This window comes from Varroa jacobsoni, unplaced genomic scaffold (genome assembly GCF_002532875.2).
Source record: "Varroa jacobsoni isolate VJ856 unplaced genomic scaffold, vjacob_1.0 scaffold_1285, whole genome shotgun sequence".
Lineage (NCBI taxonomy): Eukaryota > Metazoa > Arthropoda > Arachnida > Mesostigmata > Varroidae > Varroa > Varroa jacobsoni.
In genome coordinates this window covers 127,576-154,616 of record NW_019214187.1, presented here as the reverse complement: position 1 = coordinate 154,616, position 27,041 = coordinate 127,576, and the positions used below count along the sequence as shown (strand labels likewise).

Sequence of the window (27,041 nt, the reverse complement as noted above, 5' to 3'; positions counted from 1 at the left end):
GTCAATAGAAACTCGTATTCGTAAGCTAAAAAGAATCGCCTGATTTCTTATGGCTCAGTACAACAGGCATGCCTAAAGACCATATGAATAAGCGTTTAAGGTTCTGAGAAGTACCTCTAAGAAAGGAAAAAATGCCGCGTCATGTAGCACCTTTAGAAAATAGCAGCACTTTGAAATAGAAGATCAAGCTTTTTGGCGTTCCATATTTACGATAATTTTATACAAGCTGTAAACATTTTAGGTAATAAAAAACGCGAGCGATTGGAGCGCTGCGAAGATATTGGAATCTATTTGAACGTATGCTAATAAGCAAATGTGTAAATTACCCGTTCGGCGTTAATTGTGATGCTCTTTGAATCTGAATAGTTGGCATGTATCGCCCTTATTACAGCCGCAGAGTTGATAAAATTCTGTTCACGTTTTACGTTATCTGAGCTATAGCGCTTACGAAAAATTAAGTTATCGGAAATGTTAGATATCAGACACCGGCAGGCTTCAGAATGTGGCAAAAGCTTTTCTATTCACGTCGGGCATTAACAGAGGCGCCATGCTGGTAGCACATAAACAATAAACAAAATTGGCTGCCTACTGTTATAACGTAACAAAAAGGGTTGAGCTGTATTGTAATAAGTGAAAGAAGTTAAGAACTAAAAATTTATAAATGCTTTGAACTACGGTGATTTACATCTGCAAATGAAAAAAACAAGAAGAGCTATGCCCTTGGCGGGTAATGGCTGGATCAAACGAAGCTTAGAAAATTGCGTCGCTTAGCATTATAAATAGTTTCAATCTACGAAAGCAATTTTTCAGTTTGTTTTGTTTAAAGGTTAATTTGATAATACATTCGATGTCAGCGGAGATAAGGCAGAACAAGGACTTAGATTTATGGTTTGACGTTTATTGTGTGGTGTACTTGCAGTTATAATCTTCTGATGCTTTTATCAGTACGCAGAATTTGATATGAATCGGACTATTTGAAAATTAATAACAAATTAATATATAAAAATATTACCGATTTCATGTTAAATAAGCACTTCATTAAGCTTCTATCATGAATATAAGTTTAAACGCTAGGTGATGTCGTTTTTCACTCAAATAAGAATACACAGGTTTCCTCGAATTTTAGCAGAAAGTTCAACGTTTTCCATTATTTCTACGATTTTCTCTCATCTCCCAGGAACTTATATTTCCTTTCCAGAAATTTCCAGAAATTCCAGAAATTTTAGCTTTGGTGTTGAAAGAGTCGCCCAACTAGGTTTTGAGGCCCTCATCGTTGTGAAATGTACGTTTCCTAGTTTAATTTGCCAGCGATCATCGAAAAAGGCGGCAATCCGTTGACGTAAAGTCTGAAGAATATGGTGGACTCAAAAAGATTGCTCACCGAAACCTTTGCTGTATGTGGTCTCGCATTGCCATGGAAAAGAATACCTTCGTATCTGTACCGTTAAATAGCGCTGTCCAATAAATGGGACTAGGCAACAACTAAGTCCTTGAAAACCTTCTTGTTTTTTTTTAAATATTTCCCAGTGTAAGACCTTTTCAGTCCCGCAAATGCAAATGGATTTCCTAAGATGAAGATGTAATTCAACTCCAGGCTTGGGTGTACTTATCGGAGCTGTGCATTTTTTTTTCGCTATTTAATGTCAACGTAGAGACACTACCCGTAACAATTGTGCGTAGAAACTTCTCGTTGCGGCTGCGCCTGCCGGAAGATATGTTGACCTTATTCGCTTGACGAGGAGCCGTCTTTCTTTCAGGTAATCTATGAAGCACCGAGACCCTTAAATTTGGATAAAATTTCATACAATAAAGATGCCTGACAATAGTCAAATGGTCGTGACATAGCTCCTATGTCACCTAACAAGTTATCTGCCATCTAAAGTTTTCATTGACACTGAAAAGTTAGGGTGCATACTCCAGGTTCAAGATCATTGAACTAGCACGCCCATTCAAGCAGTCTCCGCAGTTATGATCTCTCCGCTGTAATTAGCACAAATATTTCGAGGTGAAAAGGCGAAACAATGTAAGCGTCGAAAATGACTTTCACCAGAAAAATATATCTTTGGAACTTGAACTCGAAACACAATATTACTCGAGGCATCATGAAAATAATAGAATGAGCTTTCTGACAAGAGAGAGCAATTGAAGCTGTATACAGTGGAGAAGAAAAGGAAAAGGGTGAATTTAGGGGACAGCGACTTTCTTTGTGTTACGACCTAATAATTTGCAGCTTTAGACAAACGAGGAAACTAGTGCAGCTAAAGTACAGGTTTTGTTACCACTGGTTTTTCAATCTATCAAAGAGCCGTTTAAATTCAATCGTAAGAACAAGTGTATCTCGATAGAAGTTTTACCACAGATTTCCTCGATCATGATAAGTCTTTTTTCAGGTGTTTCTAGAGCTTTTGTAAAAAGGAATACTTACAGAGGGAGGTAAATATGGAGCGTAAACGACACAGGCATCAATATGTTTTATAAAACTTGTGATGCAATAAATGGTGTCTGCTCCGGTAATTATCGTGATGAAAAACTCGAGTTCCCTTTTCCGTGTTCTCGACCGTACTCATTGGGACAGGTCACTTGGAACCAGAATCGCCTTTGTCACAAAACCGTCACGGTCACTCATGGCGCTGACTCATCATAACTTTGGTCGTCAAAAACATCTTACACCACTCGCACCGCTTACAGATACTCTTATCATAGAACATAATACGCGCTCTTAGTGCTCAAATGCTTAAGCAATTGCAAAGCACGTTCAAATGCTCTGAAATATATAACAGGTAGACGTTTGTAGGTAGTCACCTTCGAGTTCCGATGTGTGTTTGGCATGACCCCTGTGAATGCCAAGCATTTTTGAACTGATGCGACCTGGAATGTCGAAGGAGGTATTCAGGCATGTTTTTAGGCAAGCAAAGTATAGCTGCAAACCGGAGTTGCCGAGCGCAAGCCCATTAAATAAACCATTGGATTTACCCAGGGTAATGCCTTAAGCCTATTTTTGTTCTAATTTTTTATCGCCCAAGAGCTAATACCATTCTCAATAAGCTGGCTTCAAAAGATACGGCGACGAGTTCTGACTTGCAAACGTGCGAAAGATCAGAGCGCGAGATCACAGAGAGAGATTCCACCGCGACAGACCAGTAAATGTGACAGCGTCATTTCTGCTCGGTGACAGGAAAAATGCTCTACTTACCTGGCAATAACGTTGACACCAAGTGGACGATTATTCGGAGAGCACATTACCGACTGATTGCGGCAACGACCGAGGTCCAGTGTGGGTTTTCATTAAAAGCATCATTAACCCCTTTCGACTTTAAGGTTGCGCTTTATGCTTCGGGCAATTTATTGCAATGTCAGAATATTTCAGCCGGTAAATCAACTACGAACGCTCGGACGCCCCAAATCGTCGTATTCGCCCCAAATGCCCTGTGGGTTTCCATGTCTGTAGTTACTTGCCATTAGCCAACCAAACATATACTTCAATCGTATTTTTTATCACATTACGGACACATAATGTTGACCAAACAGATGGTGCTAACACATCATCATTATTATATATCATAAACACAATAAGGTATTCCGTAATTTGCTTAATTTTCGGTAATTATCCGAATTCGAATTAAAAACCGAAGGGAAAATTAATTTCACTTACGTTGTTCTTCCGAATTGTATATCTGTATAGACTAAATGGATCTACGAGAACAAACAAAGCTGCCACTGCAAATACCGACTATGTACGGTATTTGCAGCGGCAGCTTTACGGAGCACTAAATACGGAATGTACAATATAAAACCTTTGTTTTGGGCTGGAACGGACTGCTCGTAAATATCCTTGAAGTTGAATGCATCTGAATGCGGAAATTGCACGCCAACGTAGGGATTCGCAGTAAAAACTCATTAAATCAATGCTTAGAGGCAAAGCTATTTTTTTTTGTCCTTGAATGCTTGTAAAAATTCAATTTATTTTGACAGCTAGACCATTAAGTCGAACCGAAGCTTCGAACAGTTACTATTTGTTGTAAAATAAATAAGTCGGATTCGATGAAATGTTCTCTCTACTCAAAATATAACATTAATTAGATTCGGAATTTGAGGAGAATTTTTATTGGTGATTCTATTTTACCGACTCTTTTCTTTGTAATGACGTTTTTTTCTTATTGAAACGTTTCACGAACGTTAGGTGGCGGCGGCGATTGAAGCTTTGAAAAATAAACCTTAAAGCTGCCAAGAAAAGGTGATAGGCCCCGTTCAAATGGTTTCCTTCTCGCGTCTTTCGACACGGTGCACAGTGATGAATTTTTCTTTAATTCTCATATATACGGGATAGTAATAAAATTAAGAACTAAAGAGAAATTGCTCTGGAAGTAAGCACAATCGCTTTATATTCCCCTGCGTCAGTCGCTCAAGGCCTCTTCGAGGGCTGACACTGTTTTCCAGCTCAATCAGAATTGACCATATCTCTCGGAAACTGTATACCTAATTCTGTTTTCAAGTCATATCTAATGTTCTCTTTTTTCTTTAATAATCGCCTGCGTGATTCTTATTTTGCTTTTTAGTTCAAAACTAGGCTGACCGGACATTTCGGTTGAGCTAACATATTACCGTTGTACCGAGGACGGATAACGATTGTGAACAGAAAACCAAACGATACAGTGGCAAAACTAATGTTAGAGTTAGAAACTCAGATCAATAGAGCCCCTTCACTCTTGTTTGTCTTAGCAAGGGCTGAATGTTGTCAAAACAATTTTTTCCCTACAAATTTAGTATCAAATAGGCTAGAGCAACGCGTCATCGCCAGATTAACGCAATTTTGTTCAACTATATCGAAAGATGAAGAAAATTAATATCGTACATATTGCTATTAACGTTAAGCTATCTAGCTAGGCAAAATCTCTAAGGCGAAGAATTTTATGCTGAAGAGCATACAAATTTCAATCAACACTACTATAGGTCGTACGTACTGATGGGTGCCAAACTGTATTGCTGAATAATTAAATTATCGAATAATAATTAAATCGATCAATTAAGGGTAGTTTTTCAGGAACAAAGGTTTCTGGTTTGTTCCGGAGTTAATCGTGGCGCTAGCGTCTCCGTATACTAACCGGTAAGCTCATACTAGACCCGTTCGTATCATAAAATACATCTCCCTGTAAAGGGAAAGCAACTGTTGAGTATTCGGAGAAAAGCGTAATATTGATAATAAACCCCCCTGTTTGTTTGTCGCTATGATATCTAACTTGCCTGAAATCCTCTCAGTTTTTCATCTCTTTTTCTAAGCAGAATATTTAGCTACTTGGCATGGTAGTTTAAGCATGAATCCCTTTATACACACATGAAGCATTACCGCTACTCCATCGCCCTATATGTGTCACTGCCCGTAAGTATAGAATCGACACTCTTTGTTCTCGAGGAAGTTTTGGGGAGATGCCTTTGTAAATGACCATAACGGATAACACCCTACAGACTATTATTTGAAATATACGTAGATGGCTCACTGTACATGAATTGTATTCGCGAATAAGTTACGATCAACATTGTACAACTATGAAGCCCCCTTAAGATTACATTTTACAAAATGTATTATGCTTACTCTGTTAGGACAATACTAATCCCTCGAAACTTTGATGGATTTGATGAGATCAGATCGAGGATCCGTATTAAAAATAAACTATTTTTCCTTGTTTTTTCTTTTTAACAAAAATAATAGAAATATTGATGACGTTCAAGCAGTTAGATGCTTTGTAAGGCAACGCTCAACCAGCCTAAGCTAAATAAATACACGTCAGCAGACACATGATTGTTTCGTGTTTTCACAGAGCGTGTTATTTTCGTATCAGTAGAAGAATATCGTTGCAAACTATTTTAAAGCGATTGTCGTAGAATGAGCATCTACCTCTCTCATGCCCCTTTTTCTTTTGGGCGGTCGAAGAAGACTAAGGAACGACAACGACGAAGACAGCAACATTGGATTACATTCCCTACACAGATACGCATTTCATACAACTAACATGGGATGTTTGCGTCTAAAACTAAGCATATATATATATACACATATATATTCCCCAGTAGACAGAAGTTACGTCGCCCTATTCAAATCAAACATGATTTCGTTACAAAGATCGCGGTTCCCAGAAGCCTCCATATGACATCGGAACATCTGGTTACTTCTGTACACAAGACAGACATTTTTCAGGAAGCTCGATTTTTAGTGTTAGTCCAGGTTTTTCTGTAATACCTTTCTTTAGAAAGACAATTCAATGTATTTTTCAGGGGTTATTAATAGGAGCAAGGAACTCGACAATCATTTTACAAATTGTCTAGGGTATCTTTTCATTTTACCGAATTCCAAAAATCTTTTGACCTTAGTATATAAATCGTAAAAAAGATTCTATTTATTTAGATTTGCACTCTTTGTTTTTGCACCCGTAATTATACATGTTCTTTATTAAGCAGCTGGAACACTCATCAAACGAGGAGCATAACAAGGACTAAATTTAAGCTCCCTATATCACTAGCTCTCGATGGTCTGGATCTGCTTAACAAGGTTTTGACTTTTTCCTAGGGAATCCCTCTACGGTTGAGATGAACGACTCATTAAGCATATCCAAACATACTTCAAGATAAGTAACTCTAACATTGTTAATTACCTCTTACGACATAAATAGCCTGATATGACAAACAGCTAACCTTTAAACTTTAAGTGCATCCGTATGACAAGCAAATTTTATTTGCTTATATTTTATACCATGGGTTTTCCTCTGCTAATCATTCGGTAAATACTCTACGAGATACGTGTCATAAGTACGATATCGCGTTCGTTTGTATTAATGCCTTTATAGTGCACAACAAGGCAAAGCGGGCTATTGCCCAACTTAACTGTCGCCTAACTCAATCTCTCCTATTATCATGGACAGTAAACAGACTTGCTGGCGTCGCTTCTTTCTCTGGTAGACCGGTACGTGGAGCAGAAGGCTGTGCCTGGAAAACAGAAGCAGCGCCCACAAGGACACACACACTCACTTGCAAAGTAGAGGATACGGAGTCTTTGATGGCCTGTTTTTTGGCTTAAATACAGATTTAGGAGTCGTCATGCATTGAACATAGGTCCCATTGACGGGGTCAATGATGAATCGTTTCTTCGTATTTGTACAGGAATGGTAACATTAACATGAATGCAACCTGACTTATTTTCTTATTGCTGTTAAGGTAAATTCGAGTGACCAATCATATGTTCAAATTTTAGATTAGGCCTTTTACTAGAATTTATTAAAAATTGATTGAAAATTAAAAAACTTTCTTGCGGTCATAAAGGCGCAGATTTTTCCAAATACCTTTTATCCGCGTATGTTGGTCTGAAGTGCAATTTTCCAAGCTGACTCTCGTGTATCCTACCATTTGACAAGTGTTCAAAGCTGCCTTTTAGTCTTGCTTTGAAGACTGCTAGCAAAGATTTGGGTCTTCTCTAACAGGCCTTCGTTTCGGGCTTTCAGTCCGGTATTACCGTTAGGCACTCGATCACACGCGTGGCTCTCAGCACAACACGACCTGTGTGTCTACGCTCGAGTTCGAACCTAGACCACAACGAGTCCCTAGAAAGTTTTTAGTCAAATACGTTACCCACTAAGCTATCCAACTCTCGTATGGACCAGCAGGGTAAACATATCGGCCCTGTTTACCTAGTCGAGTCGAATGTATACTACATAATTATTGCAACTTTAGCCTGTGAAGCAATCTTCTAATTCCGTTAGTTTTAGGTAGTTCAACAATTTATATTGTTTGCGCTTGTAATAAACATACCAAATCGTATTCATCTGATTTCATAATTCGTTGTTAATGCGATGTGGGAGTATGTTAAAGGTAATATGAATGTACCGTAAGTTATGTCGACCGCAAAACCTTAAAGTTAACACAAGCGTTCGATGTACTCAAAAAGATTTTAGATAATCTCCTTTGCTTTAGACATGAGGTACAGGGATCCACATATGATGAACTTTTGTAACGTACAGGAAATAAGCATATCAAATATAGTCAAGCCTTTTCTGAATACAAAACTTAGAAGAGTAACTTAGCGGGCAAGTTTCAGATACTCTATTATTGCCTCTTGCTTGTGTTATATAAATACTTCATTGCTTTTGCATTTAGAAACCTAGTTATCGAGGAAGTCAGAAAAGGCTGCTTTTTACCACGTACTATATAAAGAACACAGAGCAAAATTTTTGCGGTACTACTGTGTTTCATAACTCATTGAGAATATTCAATAAACAAATATTAAAAATCATAGAATATTGGCATTTAAGCAATTGAATCAGTAAAACGACGTTTACCAATGTCGACAACCAACGACATCTAATTGGCTATGAAATAAATCCGATTGATTGGAAATAGGTAAGGCTTCAATAAAATCCACCAAATATTATATATATAAATATATATAAAAGAGAAGTTTGTGGCAATGCATATTAATGGACACTACACGTAGCAAATGTTCAACACAGTACTACATCGTTAGTGATTCAGAGTGCAGAAGTTAGTACTTGTTCTTTATGTTGAAGACACGTATTATGAGCGTGTACGCTAGAATAAAATAGGCTATATGTCTCTATGTATCCAGTATTACACTTTCGGGGAGAGAAGAACACTGTTGTAGAGTACAAACACGCAGAAACCTGTAATAGAGTCTCAACTACATACTAATTCCTTCCCCCGTATACCATCCTTTCCACCGAACGCGCATGCGACCAATATATACGCCTCTCCGCTGCACAATCATCCCTCTCCACCCGAGTCCGTGCGACCTCGAAGACCCGCGCAGGAGTACATCGCCTCTTCACGCCTGCTTATCCTGGCTGGCTCAGTCCTTCTCCAGTGGAGACTTAACTAGTTGTCATAGAGGTAGCAGAAGTGAACTAATAAGAATACTCCTTTAACCCCGTACCCTTCTCAGGTAGCAAAACTTTTTTGCCAGGATCAAACAGACTGGATATCTATCCATACTCATATGTTAACAAACATCATGCAACTCGTTTGCCAAATAGTGAATCCAGCTGAAGTTGTATTTAAATATTAGAGAAGGATATAATTACGGTTTTTTATAGGAAATTTTTGCCTCTATTTCATGTCAGTGACGATCTATGTCGGTGCAACGAGATTAGAAGTTCGAGATTTGCAACTTCCCCTACCATAAGGGCAGATAACGGATTAATATGGCGTTCGGATCTACAAAGACTGACGTTCGAAACTGAGAGAACTTTTGTGCAACGCGTTTGCTGTCGGAAACTATTAACCTTCGCTAAAATCGAAAAGCATCTATTATCTATTAACTATAAATGTTCACAATTGTCGACGTGGTTTAGTATGAGCTATTGAACATGACGGATTCAGGCTCGGACACTTCTGCCTGACTATCAATGACAGAATGAGTTCTGGCAATGTGCGACCGGTCCACTTCTCGAGGTTCATACCGTAATAACTTAGTAGAACTTCGCTAGTAATTCCCTTTCATAGAAGCAGCTTCAGGATTCATTAACTGGTAAGGATGTCTTGTTTAATCTTTATTGTAGACTTGAAATATTACATAGAATAATGTGTAAGTGTTGGTTCTTGTCTATAGAATAAATATTCTGATGATGTGCTAAATTTAGGTAACTACATGTAAATAATAATGATAACATAAATGTCAGTGTTTTTAGTTCTCTTATAGATGTACATCTAGATCTTCCTCTAGGCAAGCATCCGTGACGGTCCTTTTAAGTCATTTGTACATATTATGATATTCTGCCACGCAATCGACACGTTTGTTACCGGGAATTCTATACAAATGTTGAAGGAAATGAAACTAAATTTTCTTGTTCAATTTGGAACAAGTAACTTCATATATTTGAAAATATTTTTAAAGTGTTCAACTATAATTATATTTGCATTTATATTTTCTAAACCTCGAGAGGAATGACAGATTTACTATGTTTTACGTATTTTCCAAAAAAATGTGGTACGTATTCTTAGCTCAGTTATTCCTGCTAACAGCACGACTGAATGGTTTCAGTCCCAAGAACAAAAGAAGACCGACTTTTTGGTTCAGTACAATGATCGGCAATTTGATCTAACAACTAGGATCTTCAACTAACTTTTGTTCGAACCCCGATGATTCACCCCACTTCCCCCCTGTGATGTTCGTCCTTGATGAACAGATATAGTACAAGTCAGAAAACACTTCCATTGTTCACTAAGGTGGTAGTGTAGAACTAGAGAAAGCCGTATAAACTGTGTTCTGGCAAAAAAAAATACGGAAATACTTATGCACTGCTTCTATGGTATGATTATACTTGGGCAGATTTTTTCCAACATTCATCTCAAGAAGCTGTTCATTGTTAACTTCCAATAATTGATGCGGTCTACGTTCGTCATAGGTTTATTATGGCCCGCTCACATACTGATCACTGAGGTACCGGGTGCGCAATCGGAACTATTTTCGTATAGTTTAAACAGCGGGCTTTTTGAAAGCACAAAAAAACTGTTTGCTTTAACACGTTTCGCTAAAAATTCACAGAAAGTATGACACGCCTACCGTACGTGCCGCGTAGGGAAATCAATAAATAGCGAACTAAGGTTTTCCTAATTGAACTTATAACTATTTTATACTTTAATACTAAATGCGACCCTATTTGTTTCAAGATCTCGTAGAAAGGTACAGCCTATACGAGTGTTCATCTTTCGAGTATCGGCCTCCCCAGCTCCGATGTCAGGCATTCAGTTATCATACGGTTGGCTTCCAGCACATGGCCGTTTCGAACCTAAGATTAGTACCTTACCCATTAATCTATCACACAGGAACTTTAATTACCTAGTGTCCAATGCCTGCCACAGGGTTCCACCATAGTTAAGCAACAGATCAATCGATACCTGAATAGCCATTGCAGGTGGATCACTGCATTCACGAAATGATTCAACAAAGCCTGCATTTTAGTTGCTACCAGACTACTTCGTCTTATATATTACAGGCACGAGGAAGTTTCACTATTATGCATCGACCAAGACCCGTAGGAAGCATAATTACACATGATGAAAATGTATTCAATACGTTGTGAGCACACTCAATTTACTTTCGATATTAGTTTCATCAACACTCTAATGATCCATACTAATCTCATATCGTACCACTGTTGTTTACATTGCTGGGACATGTGGCGCGCTTTTTTTAACGGATTTGTGATGACTTGCGTCTGCTTAGGGACCAATGGCCTTAGAGGCAAAGATGAACGTTGAAAATTAAACAGAAGGAAGGCTAAGATCAAACTGTTGTTTCTCCGCACGATATCAAAGTGGAGTTAGTTAGTATCATCAACAGGTTGGATACAATAGGCAAATGTACGGTGCTGATCGTCGATATTTACTCATAGGGTGAAGCTGGCTCTTTTGAAAGACGCTTCTCGTTTTCATTTGGTTACATATAACGTTCGAAAAAGATGTCGTTAGCAAGCGAACACCACTTGCTGCACATAGAATTCATCATATGAGAACATAATCAGGACAAATAATTGAGTTTTAACTTATTTTAGTAAACATATTTTGCTATAATGGAGAGTTCTCATATTGTCGCATGGTAAACATTGTGTTTCTTCTCACCTAGCACCCATCCGTTATGCAGAACGATTTCTACATATCTAGGGAAAACTCAGCTGAACGTCTCCATTACACAAATGCTCTGTTGGCTACTTAAATAGTATTTGCTATTCTCCAGATTGGCCAAATCCATTCTATTCTAAATGCCGTATAGAGTTGCAAGAGAAAAGCAATGGTTACGGTAGCCACAATCGAAGGGCTGCGGGGATAAAGTCTTTAGAGAGGACAGACCGGTTTCCTTCGGTGAAGATACGCTGAGAAACTTTCTGTGGCCGAAACTGGTCGAATTTAGCTTGAGCATATGTGAACATAATTCAAACGAGATGATACTTTCATTGCGTATTCGAAAGGCTGAAGTTATAAAGCAGAAGAAGTATGGTGCGCGTATAATTTTTTTTCGAGAAGTAAAATCGACAAGGTTAGACATTTTATTTATTAAAAGTGTCTACAAGGGGTATATGACAGATAAGTGATTTAATAGGTATGCTATGGCAAATATGTATTTTAGGTCATCACATTAATATATACTAGGTAGAATATAATAATATATAGGTATAATACGCACATTTGAGAGCTAATTGTTAATATTTGAAAAACAAATTAGTTAAGACATGTCATACGATTCGAATTGAATACTAACACAAGCAAGTTACCTTTTGGTAATATAGTTGTATTCGTAACACACAACCTTCCCGGTAGACTTTTGTTAAAAGCTGAGAATTCAATCGTGTGACATCTCTACGTATCTACACTTTTTAATCAAATATATTATGTACGCTCTCTATAAAAACACAAATCAACAAGCAAATTTGGTTAAGGTTATGAGTTCTTCTTGCTTGACAGTCTTCGAAATATGAATTTTTAGTCATAGTTTTTTATTTTATTTTTTTGCTTTTTTTAATTGCTTTCCGTTATACCTAACACAAAATTTATTTACACACACACATATATATATATATATATAATCTTATCATATATATCTGGTTGAACTCAGCCTCTGTACAAAAAGTTATTTTTAAGATAATGAGCACGTGTATATATATATAACCCGTTCAGGTATATACACCTACAAATGTGTTCCGATAATTGCGGAATGAGAGGTCGTTTTCGAGAGAGGAATATCTATCTAAACCAGATTGGCTAGACCAAGCTCACCGGCATTCATTTGGGCTTTTAAAACTTACCCATCTAAAATTTTCTGATTTTTTAGATTCTTGGTTTGCTTAGGTACAGTTACTATCTTTGATATTATGTTAATGTTTTTCGAGTTTAAAAGAGAAAAATATTTTGGTAAACATAATTCTAAGCGTTCTAGGATTGAACCTCGAACTAAATACGTGATTGAGACGAAAGGGAATTGCATTGAATAAACGCAATGTCAGCATATGCCAAGGGACTTATCGTAATAACTACTCGCTATGTAATAGATTATCATCGAGACAGCATCACTTGAAGTAGCTTAATTATCTGGGAATCAGCGACCCATTTCAATGTTTAGTAACAAATCAATATATAATATAAAATGAATGATCGTTCTCCTTCATGAGGATGTAGCTAACACGTATTGAATAATGGTGCTCGGTGGCCTAAATATATCGCTAATTAACGTAAAAACGTAAGTAACGTTTTAGCAAAAAATTGTCAGCCTAACTTTGTGCTTCGATACAGCGCTTACACCTGAGGTTGAAGATTATTATTATTATTTTATTGAACGATCTGAAATTCGTTCAGATTGATATTTTTAATAGAACTCGGTCGAGAAGTACAGGCATCGTCCAATTAAATAAGGCCATCTAGAAATTTCATAATTCCTAAATATTACTAGCTTTGAACAATATTTCCGCATCTAAACTATCTAAATATTTAAACGCGGTATTCTTGCATATGACAGATTGTTTCCCTCTGTACTGAAATTTTTACGTACCTTCTGAGGCTTGTGCTATGATAAGTGTCCACCGAAATACGTAGGAGTGTCGGAGCCATTACATATAGCTGAAGTATTCGATTTCGTATTTTCCTATATCCGATGGCGTGACGTTGCTGTGACTTAAAAATGATTTTCCTACTTGTGTTAGTATATGCTAACTTTTAGTAGAACTACGAAAAAAAAAACACCAAACAGGTACAGAGTCTAATAATAGTTAGACTAAAACAAGAACCGCGTTAGCGAAAAGAAGTTGCTAAACGGGTCGGAATATCGATGTGTGCTGTTGGCAATGTAGCCCAGAGGGTGACTGATAAAGTACTTCAGAGTTGGTACGAAGCGAGAGGATAGCATCATCATAAGAAAGGCCGATTCGTAACGGCTTTTCAACCGCATCAGAGAATGGTAAAGTACATAGTCGCTGTGCCTATAACGACCCTACGACATCGCAACGAAACGACTGGCTTTGACTGTCGAAAACAACAAGAACACCTTGACTAGGGTGCATAAAGAAGTACACGCGTTTCTTAATTATCCTAAATTGGGCCGTTGAAATGTAGGATGGACCGCGTCTTCAGACTACGACCAGTAAGTATCAACGCGTCCGCAGGCGTGCAAAAGCTCTATTTCATCTAAACATCTGAGCAAAATGACAGTGTGGGCTGTGCAGTGAAGAAGCCCATCGTTTCATTAACGGATTTATTGGAAGAACGACGGTCGTGTCGACCAAAATGCTGCCTTAGGTACGTAGGTGGTTGCCGAACGGGAACGATGTCTTCATGCGTGATCACGCACCGTGTGATGGTGTTAGAGCTCTGACCTAGCCTGAAATTTCACCGATCGAAATCGTGTGACACGATGCCAAACGGAAGATCACTAACATCTCACAACTCAAGAACACAGTGCCTTAGAGCACGGAACGATGGAAATAAAGCAACATTCGGAGTGGACCGAACCGAATGAATACCGGTCTCAGTGGATGATTTTCCGTTTATGGTAATTGAATCATCCGAAGGCGAAGGGAAATAGCCTTTACATAAGAAAAATCGCTCGTAGATATATTGTTCAAGTGCCGAGCTATATATCAACTATGTATGAAATACCCTGGACACTGGCTAAGTTACTGCCGATATATATATTACATACCCATCATAGTGCGGTAGTTTGGAAGGGCTAATCGTGAATATCTCGATGGAGGAAATCACAAATCAGATCCATTAGCTCTTTATGTATATTAGGATACTTTCTTAATCATTTGAAATAATTACTTGTTGCACGGTACGTTGAGACGCTGATGACGCGCTCTTCTACGTAGGGCGTCCGGTCAGTTCGGCAGTGAACTAAGCGCAGTACCTGTTACTGAGATTGCTAGATCAGCATAAAACGATTTGTACACAAGGAATTGAGCATATTTTATGCATTATAAAAGCCAAAGGCTTACGTAATGGTGAAAAAACAGGAGGACAAAAGTGGCTACCACCTGTTAAAAAGTTGAATCGTAAGTTCCAAAAAAAGCAGACGTTTGCAGACCAGCGTTTTGCGTTATTATTAACTTATTGACGTGATTTCGTATACTTTCCTTTTTTATTATATTATTAGTATATAAAGCACATATCAGGGTTTTACGATTGAAATCTGGTGGAGTGGCCATCGCAACATCCAGACGTTAGACTAACTGATTTTGTTGTTCGGTCTGTTGCGGGGGTCGAGGTCATACGTTGGGGATATGTGTAACTAAACAGAGAGCAACAGCGTTGAGTCTGAACTAAAAAAGCATGTACCTGGCAATTTTGAATGTTTGCCGCGAAATGATCAATACTAGACATATTTTATGATAACGATAAAAATAAGGTTGATAATTTAGTTCCTCTCTCAATCAGTTAAATCAGAAATAAGCATTAGCGTACTTATTTCAACTTCGGTTTTCAATTATAAGTTTCCTTTGCTATTCCCTCTCCCCCGCCCTTTAGATATAAGTCAATGTTGAATTGTTTTTAACTTAGAGAAAACGTGCTCGTGCATTTCAATCGGACAAACGATTGCGGTTGAGAATAGTAAACGATTAGAAGCAAAACCGAGTGCCGAGCGCGGGCTTACCAAACCAGCCAGGTTTTCTGTGTATACTAACATGTAATTAATGTATTGACGTGGAAAGATTAGGTCTACATTCCGAACAAACGCAGCAACAATATATAAAAGCCAACGAAAGCGGCTTTCCCGGACGTTGTGCAGTATAGGTGATATTATTCATACCGCGAGTAACTTCACCCGCTATAATTTCAGCATGGACGCTGTAGATGTTTACTGTGTTATACTTGCTTCTTCTATAAATCAGGAATGAATATCTGAGTCGTTCGGCCTGTTGAAGGACTTGGCGTAGAAAACTTCTCTCCAATCTGCCCTTTTATGTTGATTGGCATATATTGTACTCAGTATGGATTCGACGTACCATACAATTTACCTAGTACAACATTCTGAACTGTTTTTTAGTGCTAGTTTTGAAGCTTACTCAAGAAAGCCATAATGCGGCTACGAATTTTTCCTCCCTAAGATACTTCGTTCCGTAACTGATTTTCTCAATTGTTGGAGAGAAGGCAAATAGAACCCTGTATCGACAAAAGATTTTGTCCTAGATCAGCCTTATATTTTGTAATTTTAATATTAAATTGGCTCCCAATAGGAATTCCGCTAGAATAGCAACTACGTCAGGGAATACGTGCAAAGAGTGCTTGGCATAACAGAGTCAAGTAATTGAATGAGCGAGCACTTTATTCAGACTAGACAATTCTATCATGACCTAATATTCGGACCCAGTATGCCATGATCACATAACGAGTTCTCTGATTAGAGATCAGGTTCTGATTCGCTCTTCGTTACGCTATGTAGCGCAGTGAAGTTACCACAGGTAGACGATGCTCTTTCTTTCAAATTAATGTACAACATAATGAGGATAAACAACTTATCACGTTAAGCACTTTCAGAGATAATTTTGGTGTAATAAACGATCAAACTTTACCGGTTGCTGTACGACAATTGTTTCACCCAATGGTACAGTATGTATGAACATACACTGACCGAACTTACCGATAAAATAATTAACCGTAATATCTCAAAAAATCTTCCTATGTCAGTAATTTTAACTTACAGTAGTCATATCGAGCTGATCACGTCTATCTTAAAAAAAAACTGGAAAGCTGTCATGTACTTGTTGTGTTACTGTCTCATATGGTCTTTCATTATCCATAGCAATTCATCAATGGCCACGATGAAGCACGTCAGACATCTAAGAAAGCTTTAGGCGATTCAGTATTTCGAATTTTACGTCCTTTACTACTGTTAAGCGCTGCCTCAATGAATAGCTCTATTGCTATTTCTACAAAATCATAAAATGAATGATCCAAACCACTTGAGTCAAATCCATCTCACCGAGCATGATCACACTCCCTTTGCAGCTATGTGGACCACGCTCAACAGCATCGTTTTAAAGGTGATTTGAATTATATATATATCGGATATCGCGTATACGTTGAGTTTCTTTCTGTATCTAAGCAACTGTAGAGAGAACAACGACTGTACCCTATAGGCTTGAAATTTTTCGCATGGGCTAAAGTGGCCTTTCTTGATGGTCATGTCTATTCGATGTAAGCTCCGTATTCGTGTTACCTTATCGAGACTTGTTGGACCCTCGCTCAGTTGCACCTTGTACATAAATAGTCAATGGGGTGAAAATCTGACTTGTACGGCACTTATTCCAGAACGTGGTCGTAATTTTGCAGCCAGAACCGATGAAACACTTTGCTTGAAGAAGCATAGTCTTCGTTTAGATACTTCAACTATTCGCGATGTAGATTGCGCGGATGAACTTAGCTTTTCCGAAAGGGGTACGGTAGCATAACGTATTTTTTCGGTGGACTCTACATCCATTGGCTCAAAACTTACCTCTATATATCAAAGGCGCATCGAAGAGGGACAATCGAAGATGCGCCATTAATTTACTTCAAAGCCAACAACACAAATTGAATCTCTTAACTTCATTTCACTCAGAGAGCATATACGCCGCTCTGAAAATATACGCCGAGTACTTAAGGTATTCGTAAACAATCCGTATTATGATTGCTTTACTCACATAAGGGAATTTCGGTAGCGATCTGATCGAAACAGGACCTTCATCAAAAACACGGAGAAAAGTGACGTTAGAGTTTCCGCTGATTTTAGTCTATTGTGGACTTCCCGATCCTGTATCTGCTTCTTCTGCAACCGTATATTTTTCTATCTAACCGCACATTTTATAATCTCTGTGAGGGTTCGTCTCATATAGTGAGCTCAAATGATCTCCTTTCAAGTAGCGACGACGCCGCACCGTTTCTAGTCACAGTCAAAAATTTGTAAATAAACTGCTAGTGTATTTACTGTCATTGGAACAAGCTCCCATGTAGTAGTATCCGTTTCCAGTGAACACATTTATGAAACTGCAAGTTATATATATATATATATATATATCCCGGAACCCATATTAATGCATTTCAGGCATTCAAGGCTTCATAAAAAGGGCGGAAAAAGTGAATCTTTGAGTGCGGTACTCGTTTCACCTATGGTGAAATCTTGGCCGCTGACGATTATAGATTTATCTAGCGATTCGAAGGCTTTTCCTTTAAAGATAATGAAAAGTACTAATTAACTTGATCATAGCAGGCCTCCTCATACATTGGAATCCTACATTTATGCAAAAAAGTAACTATCAACGAAGAAAAAAGGTCGGTTTGTGAGCTTGGTCCTACCATCCTGCGACTTCGCTGCAACATTTTCCGACTGTCAAGGCTGCGCACCGTCAAAAAAATCTTCGAACAATTCTAGCGTTCTCGTATATTCGTCTATTGCCGTGGAACGCCGCCAACGCTTTCCTACCATGAAATTTTTGCGGTTCGGACCTTCCTACTCCGTACGATATACGGCCGTTGGTTCCGCGTACAGCATTTGTCTAGTCTCATAAATAAATCGTGAAGCGGGCGCTAATATCAGGCCTGGGCTCGTCTTGTAAATAAAATTTACAAGTAGCGGGACAGGCTTGGTTTGTTTTCGAGGTTAGTATAGAAAAGGCATGACAAAATTTTTAGGTTACGCTGTATGAACTTTTTCCCTTAGAGGAAGTAGGCCCACCGGGAAAATTTTTCTGTTGCAACAGGAAGGCTTTCAGCGAATTTATAAATGCCAAGCTGTTTCTGCTATAAGAGTTGAATATGAAACTCGAGTTCACGAGTTTACTTCGACAGAATTCGAAGAACGGCAAAATCATTTCATTAATTTCCTCACTGCGGCAAAAGCTACTTCATGTTCAAATAACTTGTAACCGCATGCCAGAGGGATCTGGCATACACTGCTGGAAGCGGTTTCAGTGAACTGTGTATGTTCCGCATTATATCAGCATTATCCGGATTGACAACTGAAGTGCTGATTGGACCTCGGGCCTGCTCTCCAGCTCGATCACTTTGGATCTTTATAACGATACTGACCTCGCAACGTATCGACTGGCAAGCAATCGGTGCTGCGAAGAGGCAAGGAAAGTAGATGACCAGTGCGATCCCTTGCCCAAGCAAGGTATGTCAGCTGTACTTCCGCCGGCAATCGAGGTCCTGCTATCTTCTAACGGTTACATGTAGTTTAGGTTTGCTGGGAGGTGAAATCCTGTCCGATATGCGCACGAAAAAATTGCGACAACAAACTGCAAGTTAGCGCCAAGTATCTATATACAGCAGATAGGGCATAAAGTATAACTTTGTCTGTGATGAGTCACTCTCATTGGAAATTTGTGGTAGATCAGTACACGGTGAGAAATTCAGATCCTATCTAGAGTGGCATAGATATCTCACGTCAAAGAGTAAAGCGTTATATAAATTATGTGTAACCTGTGGTTAGTGCCGTGTTAATTTATTTCGCTGAAAATGTATTCGTCTGATGTTGTGCTGGTTATAAGTTCTACCTAAAAACGTATGTATTTATTTTTATTTATTGGTGTAATAAAGGATTCAAGTTGAGGCCGTTAAGCAAACTATAGAATTTTGATGGTTGCATTTAATTCAGGAGATTGCCATCTTTAGTAATTTCAGTGCCGGGATCGAGCTGCCTGAAGCGTTTGAAGAGCGGCTAAGATATTTGGATATATATATACCTACACAGCTCTTAACAATCATGCATTTAGATGCACACACACAATTTCATCTTTTCTTTGTTTTTTTTTTGGAAAAAAATACATCGGATAGAAATCGTTCACTGATCCTTAAAAATATACCTATTTATGATAATGTACTTCGAGAATTAATAAGTAGCCTAATTAAGCACTCAGATGAGCCTATGCGCCATTGTGTTCGTCTTCCCCAGTGTCGGCCTCCGCGTTTTTCATTCCTTCGAAAGAAAGGATTGCAAATAAGGGTTCTAAGTTGTTTTGACCGTTTTTTGATGGACAGCTTTGATGAGCAGCCCTTGATTGGATCTCAAATGGCCCCAATTGCCAGCCGTTTCCTAACTTTTTCAATTTCCTTAGATGTGAACATAGGTATTGCCCTTTTCTCTGCATCTTGCTCTCCACAGTTTACTCTTTGTTGCCAGGCTAACGTCTCCTGTAAGGTACGTTTCAGCTATGTATGATATGGGACGAAGGTATTAGGTTGCTTCCTACCAAGGTAAGGATCACCATTTTGTGAGGTCTTCGTATAGACTTAAGACAATATGTGTTTGATTATATGTACGTTCAAGTCACCTGCGTACTGTGTCGTTTTTTTAATCAGTCTCTTGACTCTTCTGGACCTTATGGTCCATCTTCCACGTCTGCCACTTCCGGCCTGAATTCTGTGGCTTTCTTGTCACATTTCCACCTGCTCCAAAAAATATGTATCTATGATCACTCTTTCCAAGTTTTCTTCCTACCACTTTCAAGTTGTGTATCCTGGGCAAAGATTTCTGACTAACAATTGTCAAATCAAAAGTATTCCTCTCTCTAATGAAAGGTGGAAGTGTTATCATTAATGATCGCCTCCCAATCCATCCTTGCCATTTAATCTTGTAAAATAGTCCTTTTTGTGGGAGTTTAGCTGTAATACCAACAGGTCGATATTGCGCTAAGATCTCTAGCGATTCTAAACCTTCGATGCCGACCACATGTGTACTAGCCCCCTCTAGGTCCAATAGGAGCATTGCAAGCTCTTGCTCATGTCTATTAGGCGAGAAGTAAAATACTATTGCCACTGAATCACCTTTCCTGTTTTTGTCTCTTTCATCGCCATGTCAGCCTTGGTCGTTCACTATAATGTTGTGTCTGTTTCGCTATTCCTACTGTGAAATAAGGAACGCATTTAGCTGCAGCTCCGTTTGATTTACTAAGGATTTACGCCCATCCATTGTCTGCTTTAACATGCCATATTATTACATATGTATGACCCATATTATTTAACATACTAAGATTTGCTTAAAACGTCCTGATTATGTTTCTTCATTTTTGCAGTATTCATCAATCCCAATGTGATGAACTCCTATTTTTCTACCGCTGCTTCCTTGCTCGTGCACTCTCTGCTCTTCTCTGTTCCTAGTCTATATTCCTTAAAGGTTCGTTGCTGTTGCCCTTTCGCGACCGTCTCTGTAGTCTGCTTAATTCGTTTATTTATCTTACTTTGCCTTCTCCGACTGCGTCCAATTTTCATGCAGTTAACGCATCGCGGAAAGCAGTTGACATTACTAAGATAGATTTTCTTTAACGTAAGCAGTCTCCTAGCCAATAGTAATGGAAGAACTGCAACACTCGAGTTTTAGGTCCTGAAAGCCCCTGTCCTTGCTATCATCCCTGTGAATACACTGATCTGAATACTGCTTCAACTCGCATCTAGGAAGGAATCAATACTCTTCAGCAGCACAGGCGTGCTAGACGTGTCGTCCTTCACCTCAACCTGTGCGCCTTGTTTAAGCACTTCTGCAAATTATTCAGTGCCCCCTTCTATTTCATTAACTTTAGTTCATGTGCCTTAATCCTATCCATGATCACCGCAGTTTCATTTGAAGCTACGTAGTCCTTAGTTTCGCCATCGTCTTATAGCGTTTTTCTGAAGTGATCAAGCTTAGTCGAGATGATATTTTATATCTCAGATTATATTACATGGAACTACTTTATAAAGGCTTCATCAACCAGCATGTAGCAAGTTTAGCTGCTGATTCATATATAATTAAGATCAGAAAACTTATAAATAGTTGAAAAGCGTATAACCGTTTGAGTCTTTTATACATGTAAGATACACCCATTTGAGTAGCTCAGTAAAAGCGTAAATTGTATATAGAAAAGTTCAAACTAGCGACCCCTGCCTCCCTAGCTAGAGAGTCGGTTGTCCAAACTATTGGTCCATATTGAGCATAGAATCGTATAGCAGCTAGATAATGATAGTGTAAATCAAACAAACTTGGAACACTTGGTTAGCCTTTTATTTTTCAAGCGTTTATCAACGCGGTCATATTCACTATTTACTTAAAAATCACCTGTTATTGTTGCTGTTCAGCTCGTGATTCAACCTAAAAAACTTTGCTTTTTTCTACTCAGTACACTTTCTAATTGGGGTTAATAATCCTATAAATTACATCGTAAATTTACGTACCAGTCGGATAATCGAAGAGAAGCATATTAAGAAGGCCTACGTACGCATCCTTAAAGTGTCTTCCTTAGGAAATAAAGAGCAGATCCTTTAAGCTCGAAGGGTTACACGTAGATTTACTTAAATGGTCCTCTTGTTTCATGTCGTAACCTATGAAAGTAAACAAAAATTGTTACGACCACCTGCTGAAGTATTCGTAAACATACCTTTAAAAACAACTGCATAGCGAATCTCTCGTAAAATAGGCAAACACTTCCTTGTTTGTATCGAACCTTCCCCACCGATGGGAATAGATGTTCTTTCTATGTGGCGGACGGTGAATCAAATACGTACAACGGTTAGCGACAATCTTTTGTCTTGCCGATCACTTATATACTAGCAAGTTTACTTCGATATTATGTGTATATCTTTAATATGTTACAATTGTATAGTAGAAGTATCGCGTTTCAATGTAATAGGCAGTGAGAAAGAATTTTGGGCATCTGCGTATACAGTTTCGTCCATTTTCAAAAACAGTGAAGATGCATTAGGTTTTAGGAAATGGCTTGATGCGTGTTCCTCAGACCTCGACAAACAGGTGCAAAGATATTTTTCTTTATGAGGCAAAAGATGAGAGAAATGGTGGATATTTGATTTTCCTATCTTTTACTCATTATGCGGACGTGCTAGTTTACTATGCCTGTTGAATATTGAGCATTGCACGCACTTACGATTATATTTGAAAAAACATCGACGTATGTTCTTTGAAGTTATTAGTCCTGATAAACTTACCGCGGGCGCAAAACAGAATATTGATGGAATTTAGACATCTTCATTTTCATATTTCACTTGGGCTGCCTGCTTGAATTACTGCGAATAAAACTATTCCAACTGAGAATATTACATTTTCCATCTAGCGCAATATACCAGATTGAAACAGGAAGGAAGTTATGAGTATTTAACGTCACTAAGTTGCTCGTAAAAGTTATGTGGCGCATTCGAATGGTAATTAGAGTTAGTTGGCATTTTTCATCTATAGTGTGTTCTAAGCCCATCCTTAGAATACGGACGCTATAGAAAAAGCTTCGATACCGTTCTAGCGAAAGAAAAATACAATATATTGTAGCTCTGTTTGACGTATATGACAAAAAAACAATTACAGTTAATTAGCGCTATTTTAACGAGCGTTCCCATGACGAGCTTAGTCAACCCCTTATTCGTAGGTTCGAACGATATTTTCGAAAGTTCTATGATAGTTTGAACAGTGTATCAATTAAAATCGTGCTGAAATTGTGCGAAACAACATGTTCATATTAGGAGTAATAAATCACTCCATATTGCACCTTTATTAAAGCTCGGAACTGTCTAGTTCCGAATTTTAGAGGCTAATGTCGCTGTAAGAAATGGCATTTAAAAATACCCTGTCCAACGTCCTAGTTTGTAACCAACATTACCTTACCACTCTGGTAGGGTTTAGGTGCAAGATTGAAGTTACCGTGTAAGGCCGACAAAATACGAAAGCTATGAATTCTCCAGCAGCTGTATCGCATTTATAGAGATAGCGTAGCTGTTTCAAGGGGCACGGTAGCTCTATAAATGGTAATGAAAATCTTTCAGGGGCTTTCTCTTCTGCTAAGTCTTCTTGGCATCCTCGGCAGACATAGTACTTTGGCCGCTTACAACAATCCTTAAAAAACATCTTTCTGTTCCCCTATTTGAGGCTAAGTCTTTCTGGGAGATTAAACTTTTTCTCACAGAGATAGATCGATGGTGTCTTTCTACGAAAAGCAGATAACAGCTTAACAAATTAAGGGGTTCTTAATGAAAGGGCTTACATATACTATAACACTCTGCCGAGTGAGAAGACCTTCTCGAAATCGATCCACTTGTATGTAAAGCGGTCATTTATGGAGTAGTTCATTTACTTAGTTTAAGTTTAGTTTCACAACTTACGATTACATAGAATCTAAAATAATGATCATTCTTGTAACAGATAAGTGGTTCAAGGTTGTGCTTTAGCAGGTTGCCAAACCTGCTGCATACAGTGATTTTACCTGCATTTTCAGAAATTCATGAAACTTTCATACTTTGATAACTTATGACGGTTTTTTGGTGAATTAGACGCTAACTAACGAATGTGAACATATTTCCCTAAATTTGTCACATCTTCTACTTCGATCGAACTTCACTCGGCTAACATTTTAGGAAGTTTTTTAATATGAGTCTATACGACCTCTACGCTATCATATTAGTGAAGTTGCTAAACGTGACTTCGTGGCCAGGCTTTCCCCATATTATCCTGCGTATACGTTGACCTGCCGGTATTGACCTGCATTTTCGTTTTGTATCATGGCCAATGGCTACAGTAGAACGACAATATCGTACTGGAAGATTTGTTCTAATTTTACAAGAAAACTTGTTTCGAGAGCTGATTGATGAGCCACTGCGAAGCTAATTACAATACACTATTAACCCATTAGCTTGTCTATAATACTAAATAAACGATTGTGAAGCAACAAGTGAACCTCGAAAATCAGGTTTCTTTACGATCTCACCCTAGGCTTACACAAACGACTGCAAAAAAAAAAAGAAGAAAAAATAACGTGCTAATATCTTTTGATGTAATTGTTTAAGGATGCATCATCTAGAAAAAAAGGACGCTCTCATAGGATAGCTAGTGAGTGCCTTGCTCCTAATACCTCCGCAAGCATCGATTTTTCGATATGATATTGTTCGTTAAGGGTCTGACATTTGTCGCTTTGCATAGCAATGCTATAGCCACTCTTCTATAACGTTGCGGTGGGGTAATTTTGTTATTCTATCTTATTATGTATGGCACTTTCGGCTTAACGTGAACAGCTTTCGATAATACGATTCATTTTGCAATGATGATTGTAACGTACACCGCCTCACAAAAGCGGCGAAAAAAAAAAAAATGAACAAAAAATATGCCGTCAACCGTTGCAATTAGCATTAATTTACTCCTCTCATCGAATGGTCAGAATACTTCTGTGTTATACTGCTTTATCTTTGAAACTCGAAGATAATACCTTTGCTCAGCCTCAGCCCATTGTCGAGGTACAAGTCAATTTGATGAAGCAGCTTTGCTGTTTATTTGTGTGTTAATAAAGAAAAAACCTGGTCGTATAGACCCCGTTGTAGGATTGAAATAGATTACTATGATTTTATGTAACTATGGATGTGTAGTCAAAGCGTGACGTGAGGTAAATGAAGCTCTATTTAGTAGAGTTTCATCTTTTCCATTATATGTTCGAAACGTACACACCGTTGAAACTATTGGCAACCTTGTGACCAACATCAATAGCCTTGTATAGTTGTTATCTTATTTTATAGTGATTTACTTTGTAAACCTGTTTTTGAAAATTTGTACCAGTTTTCAAGCCTGTCGAATGACCACTACTTTTCAAGACGGTCAATATCGGTCGGCAGTTTCTCGAAGCAGTCTCGATTTGTCCATGCTCCCAGATGGGACCGCTCAGTAGTCTGCAAGAGGAATACGCTTTTACTAAGAGAACTTCTACTTGAACCCTCTATTATACAGCATTCACGATTAAACGTACAAAACCTTGAAGCGCGAGCTTTCGTTTGCAAGAACTTTTATAAAGGCCCTCATATCATTGTCTGGGGTTTCAAGCAATATTTCTGAGGGGTCGAGCTTTCATGTTGGACCCGCCTATTTTCGAACGGCACTCCCTGAACTACTACCAACGTAAGGCAGGATTAGGAAAAGCAGCGCAAATTGTTACAAACATAATATATCTGGAAGCAGGCAGATTTGGAACAGTGAGAAGAGCTTATGCATCTATCTGCCTGCTAATTTTAGGGATACGTTGTGGTGTAGGTTTGAACCTGAGCATGTACACACGGTTTATTTCGCGCTAGAAACGAGCCGTCTCACGGAATGTCTAACGGCGATACCCGATGCAGAACTCGAAACACAGAGAGAGCTTTTTGCAAATGATATTCCAGAATATGTTATAACTGTGCTTTCTCTATTTTTGTATTTTTAGTTACACTTACTATTTGTTTCTCGTAAATATAAACCCAGTTGAAACTTATGTCTATTCGACTCTACACTGTAGTATACACAATTATATGTGACTTCATTCAGTATATGAATTCTACAAATTCATCTCCTTATGTCACATTTATTTGCTTTTTGTCTATCGACTTTTCCTTTACGAGCTACTAACCGTGCTGGTGTGGATCTCAACTGCATGCCACCGTGCTTCAAGCTTCAAAGCCCTGTGAAAGTTACATAGCTTTTTGGACGAGCTTAAATCTATGGCTACTTGCAGATAGAGATAAGTATGCAGCGTGCGCTTGTACGATTCTTATTTTAAAAATAGAATTTCTGCAGTAGCAAAAAAAAAGCATCGGCATCTGTCAAAGTATGAAGATTCCACTTTCCAGTTAATAGATTTCTCTGTTCTAAAATTGAATCCACCCAAATCACAAGCTAGTAAGATACTGTGAATGGAAAGGTTGTTTCTTTTTAATCTTATAGGCTGAGTGAAGCTTACAGATGTCGATAGACAACATAATTGCATCTGTTTATCTATCTACCTTACGATCGGCTGTTTGCATCTACCTGAAACTTTCCAGGACAATTATTTTGACTACCAACGCGTGTCCTGTTGTTTTAATCGAACTGTTGTCGTTCGAAGTGGCGATTTAATAAGCTCAGTCCAAGAGCTCCAAAAGACGCCTGTCAGGCATTATTTTTTCTTTATTTTTTGTGCTAGAAGGTGTTTTCAAGACAAAAAGAATTGCTTGCAAAGTCAAAAGCGACCGTATAGAGCCTTACTATTTTCCAGTTTCGGTTTAATCGCTTCAGAGCCGGAAGGTTTAACTTAAAAAATAAACCGTGC

The 27,041-nt window shown here is 38.4% G+C and overlaps 1 protein-coding gene and 1 long non-coding RNA gene across 6 annotated transcripts in view; one reads left to right on the top strand and one right to left on the bottom strand.

Moving 5' to 3' along the window:
• Nucleotides 1-6,362: 6,362 nt before the first annotated feature.
• LOC111268441 (uncharacterized) lies at nt 6,363-11,148 on the bottom strand. The gene is made up of 3 exons (XR_002685221.2): nt 10,841-11,148; nt 7,332-7,589; nt 6,363-6,978 (listed from the first exon to the last, which is right to left on the bottom strand). It is a non-coding gene; the product is annotated as an uncharacterized LOC111268441 (long non-coding RNA).
• The window catches only part of LOC111268440 (uncharacterized), a 31,269-nt gene continuing 12,932 nt past the window's right edge, over nt 8,705-27,041 (top strand). For 3 of the 5 annotated variants that reach the window (XM_022847429.2, XM_022847424.2, XM_022847428.2), the window contains exons 1-2: nt 8,705-8,944; nt 9,123-9,529. The gene's annotated coding sequence lies outside the window, so the exon portion shown is untranslated. Of the gene's footprint in view, nt 9,530-27,041 lie in introns of all 5 variants that reach the window. The other 2 variants (XM_022847426.2, XM_022847425.2) reach the window with 2 other exon arrangements.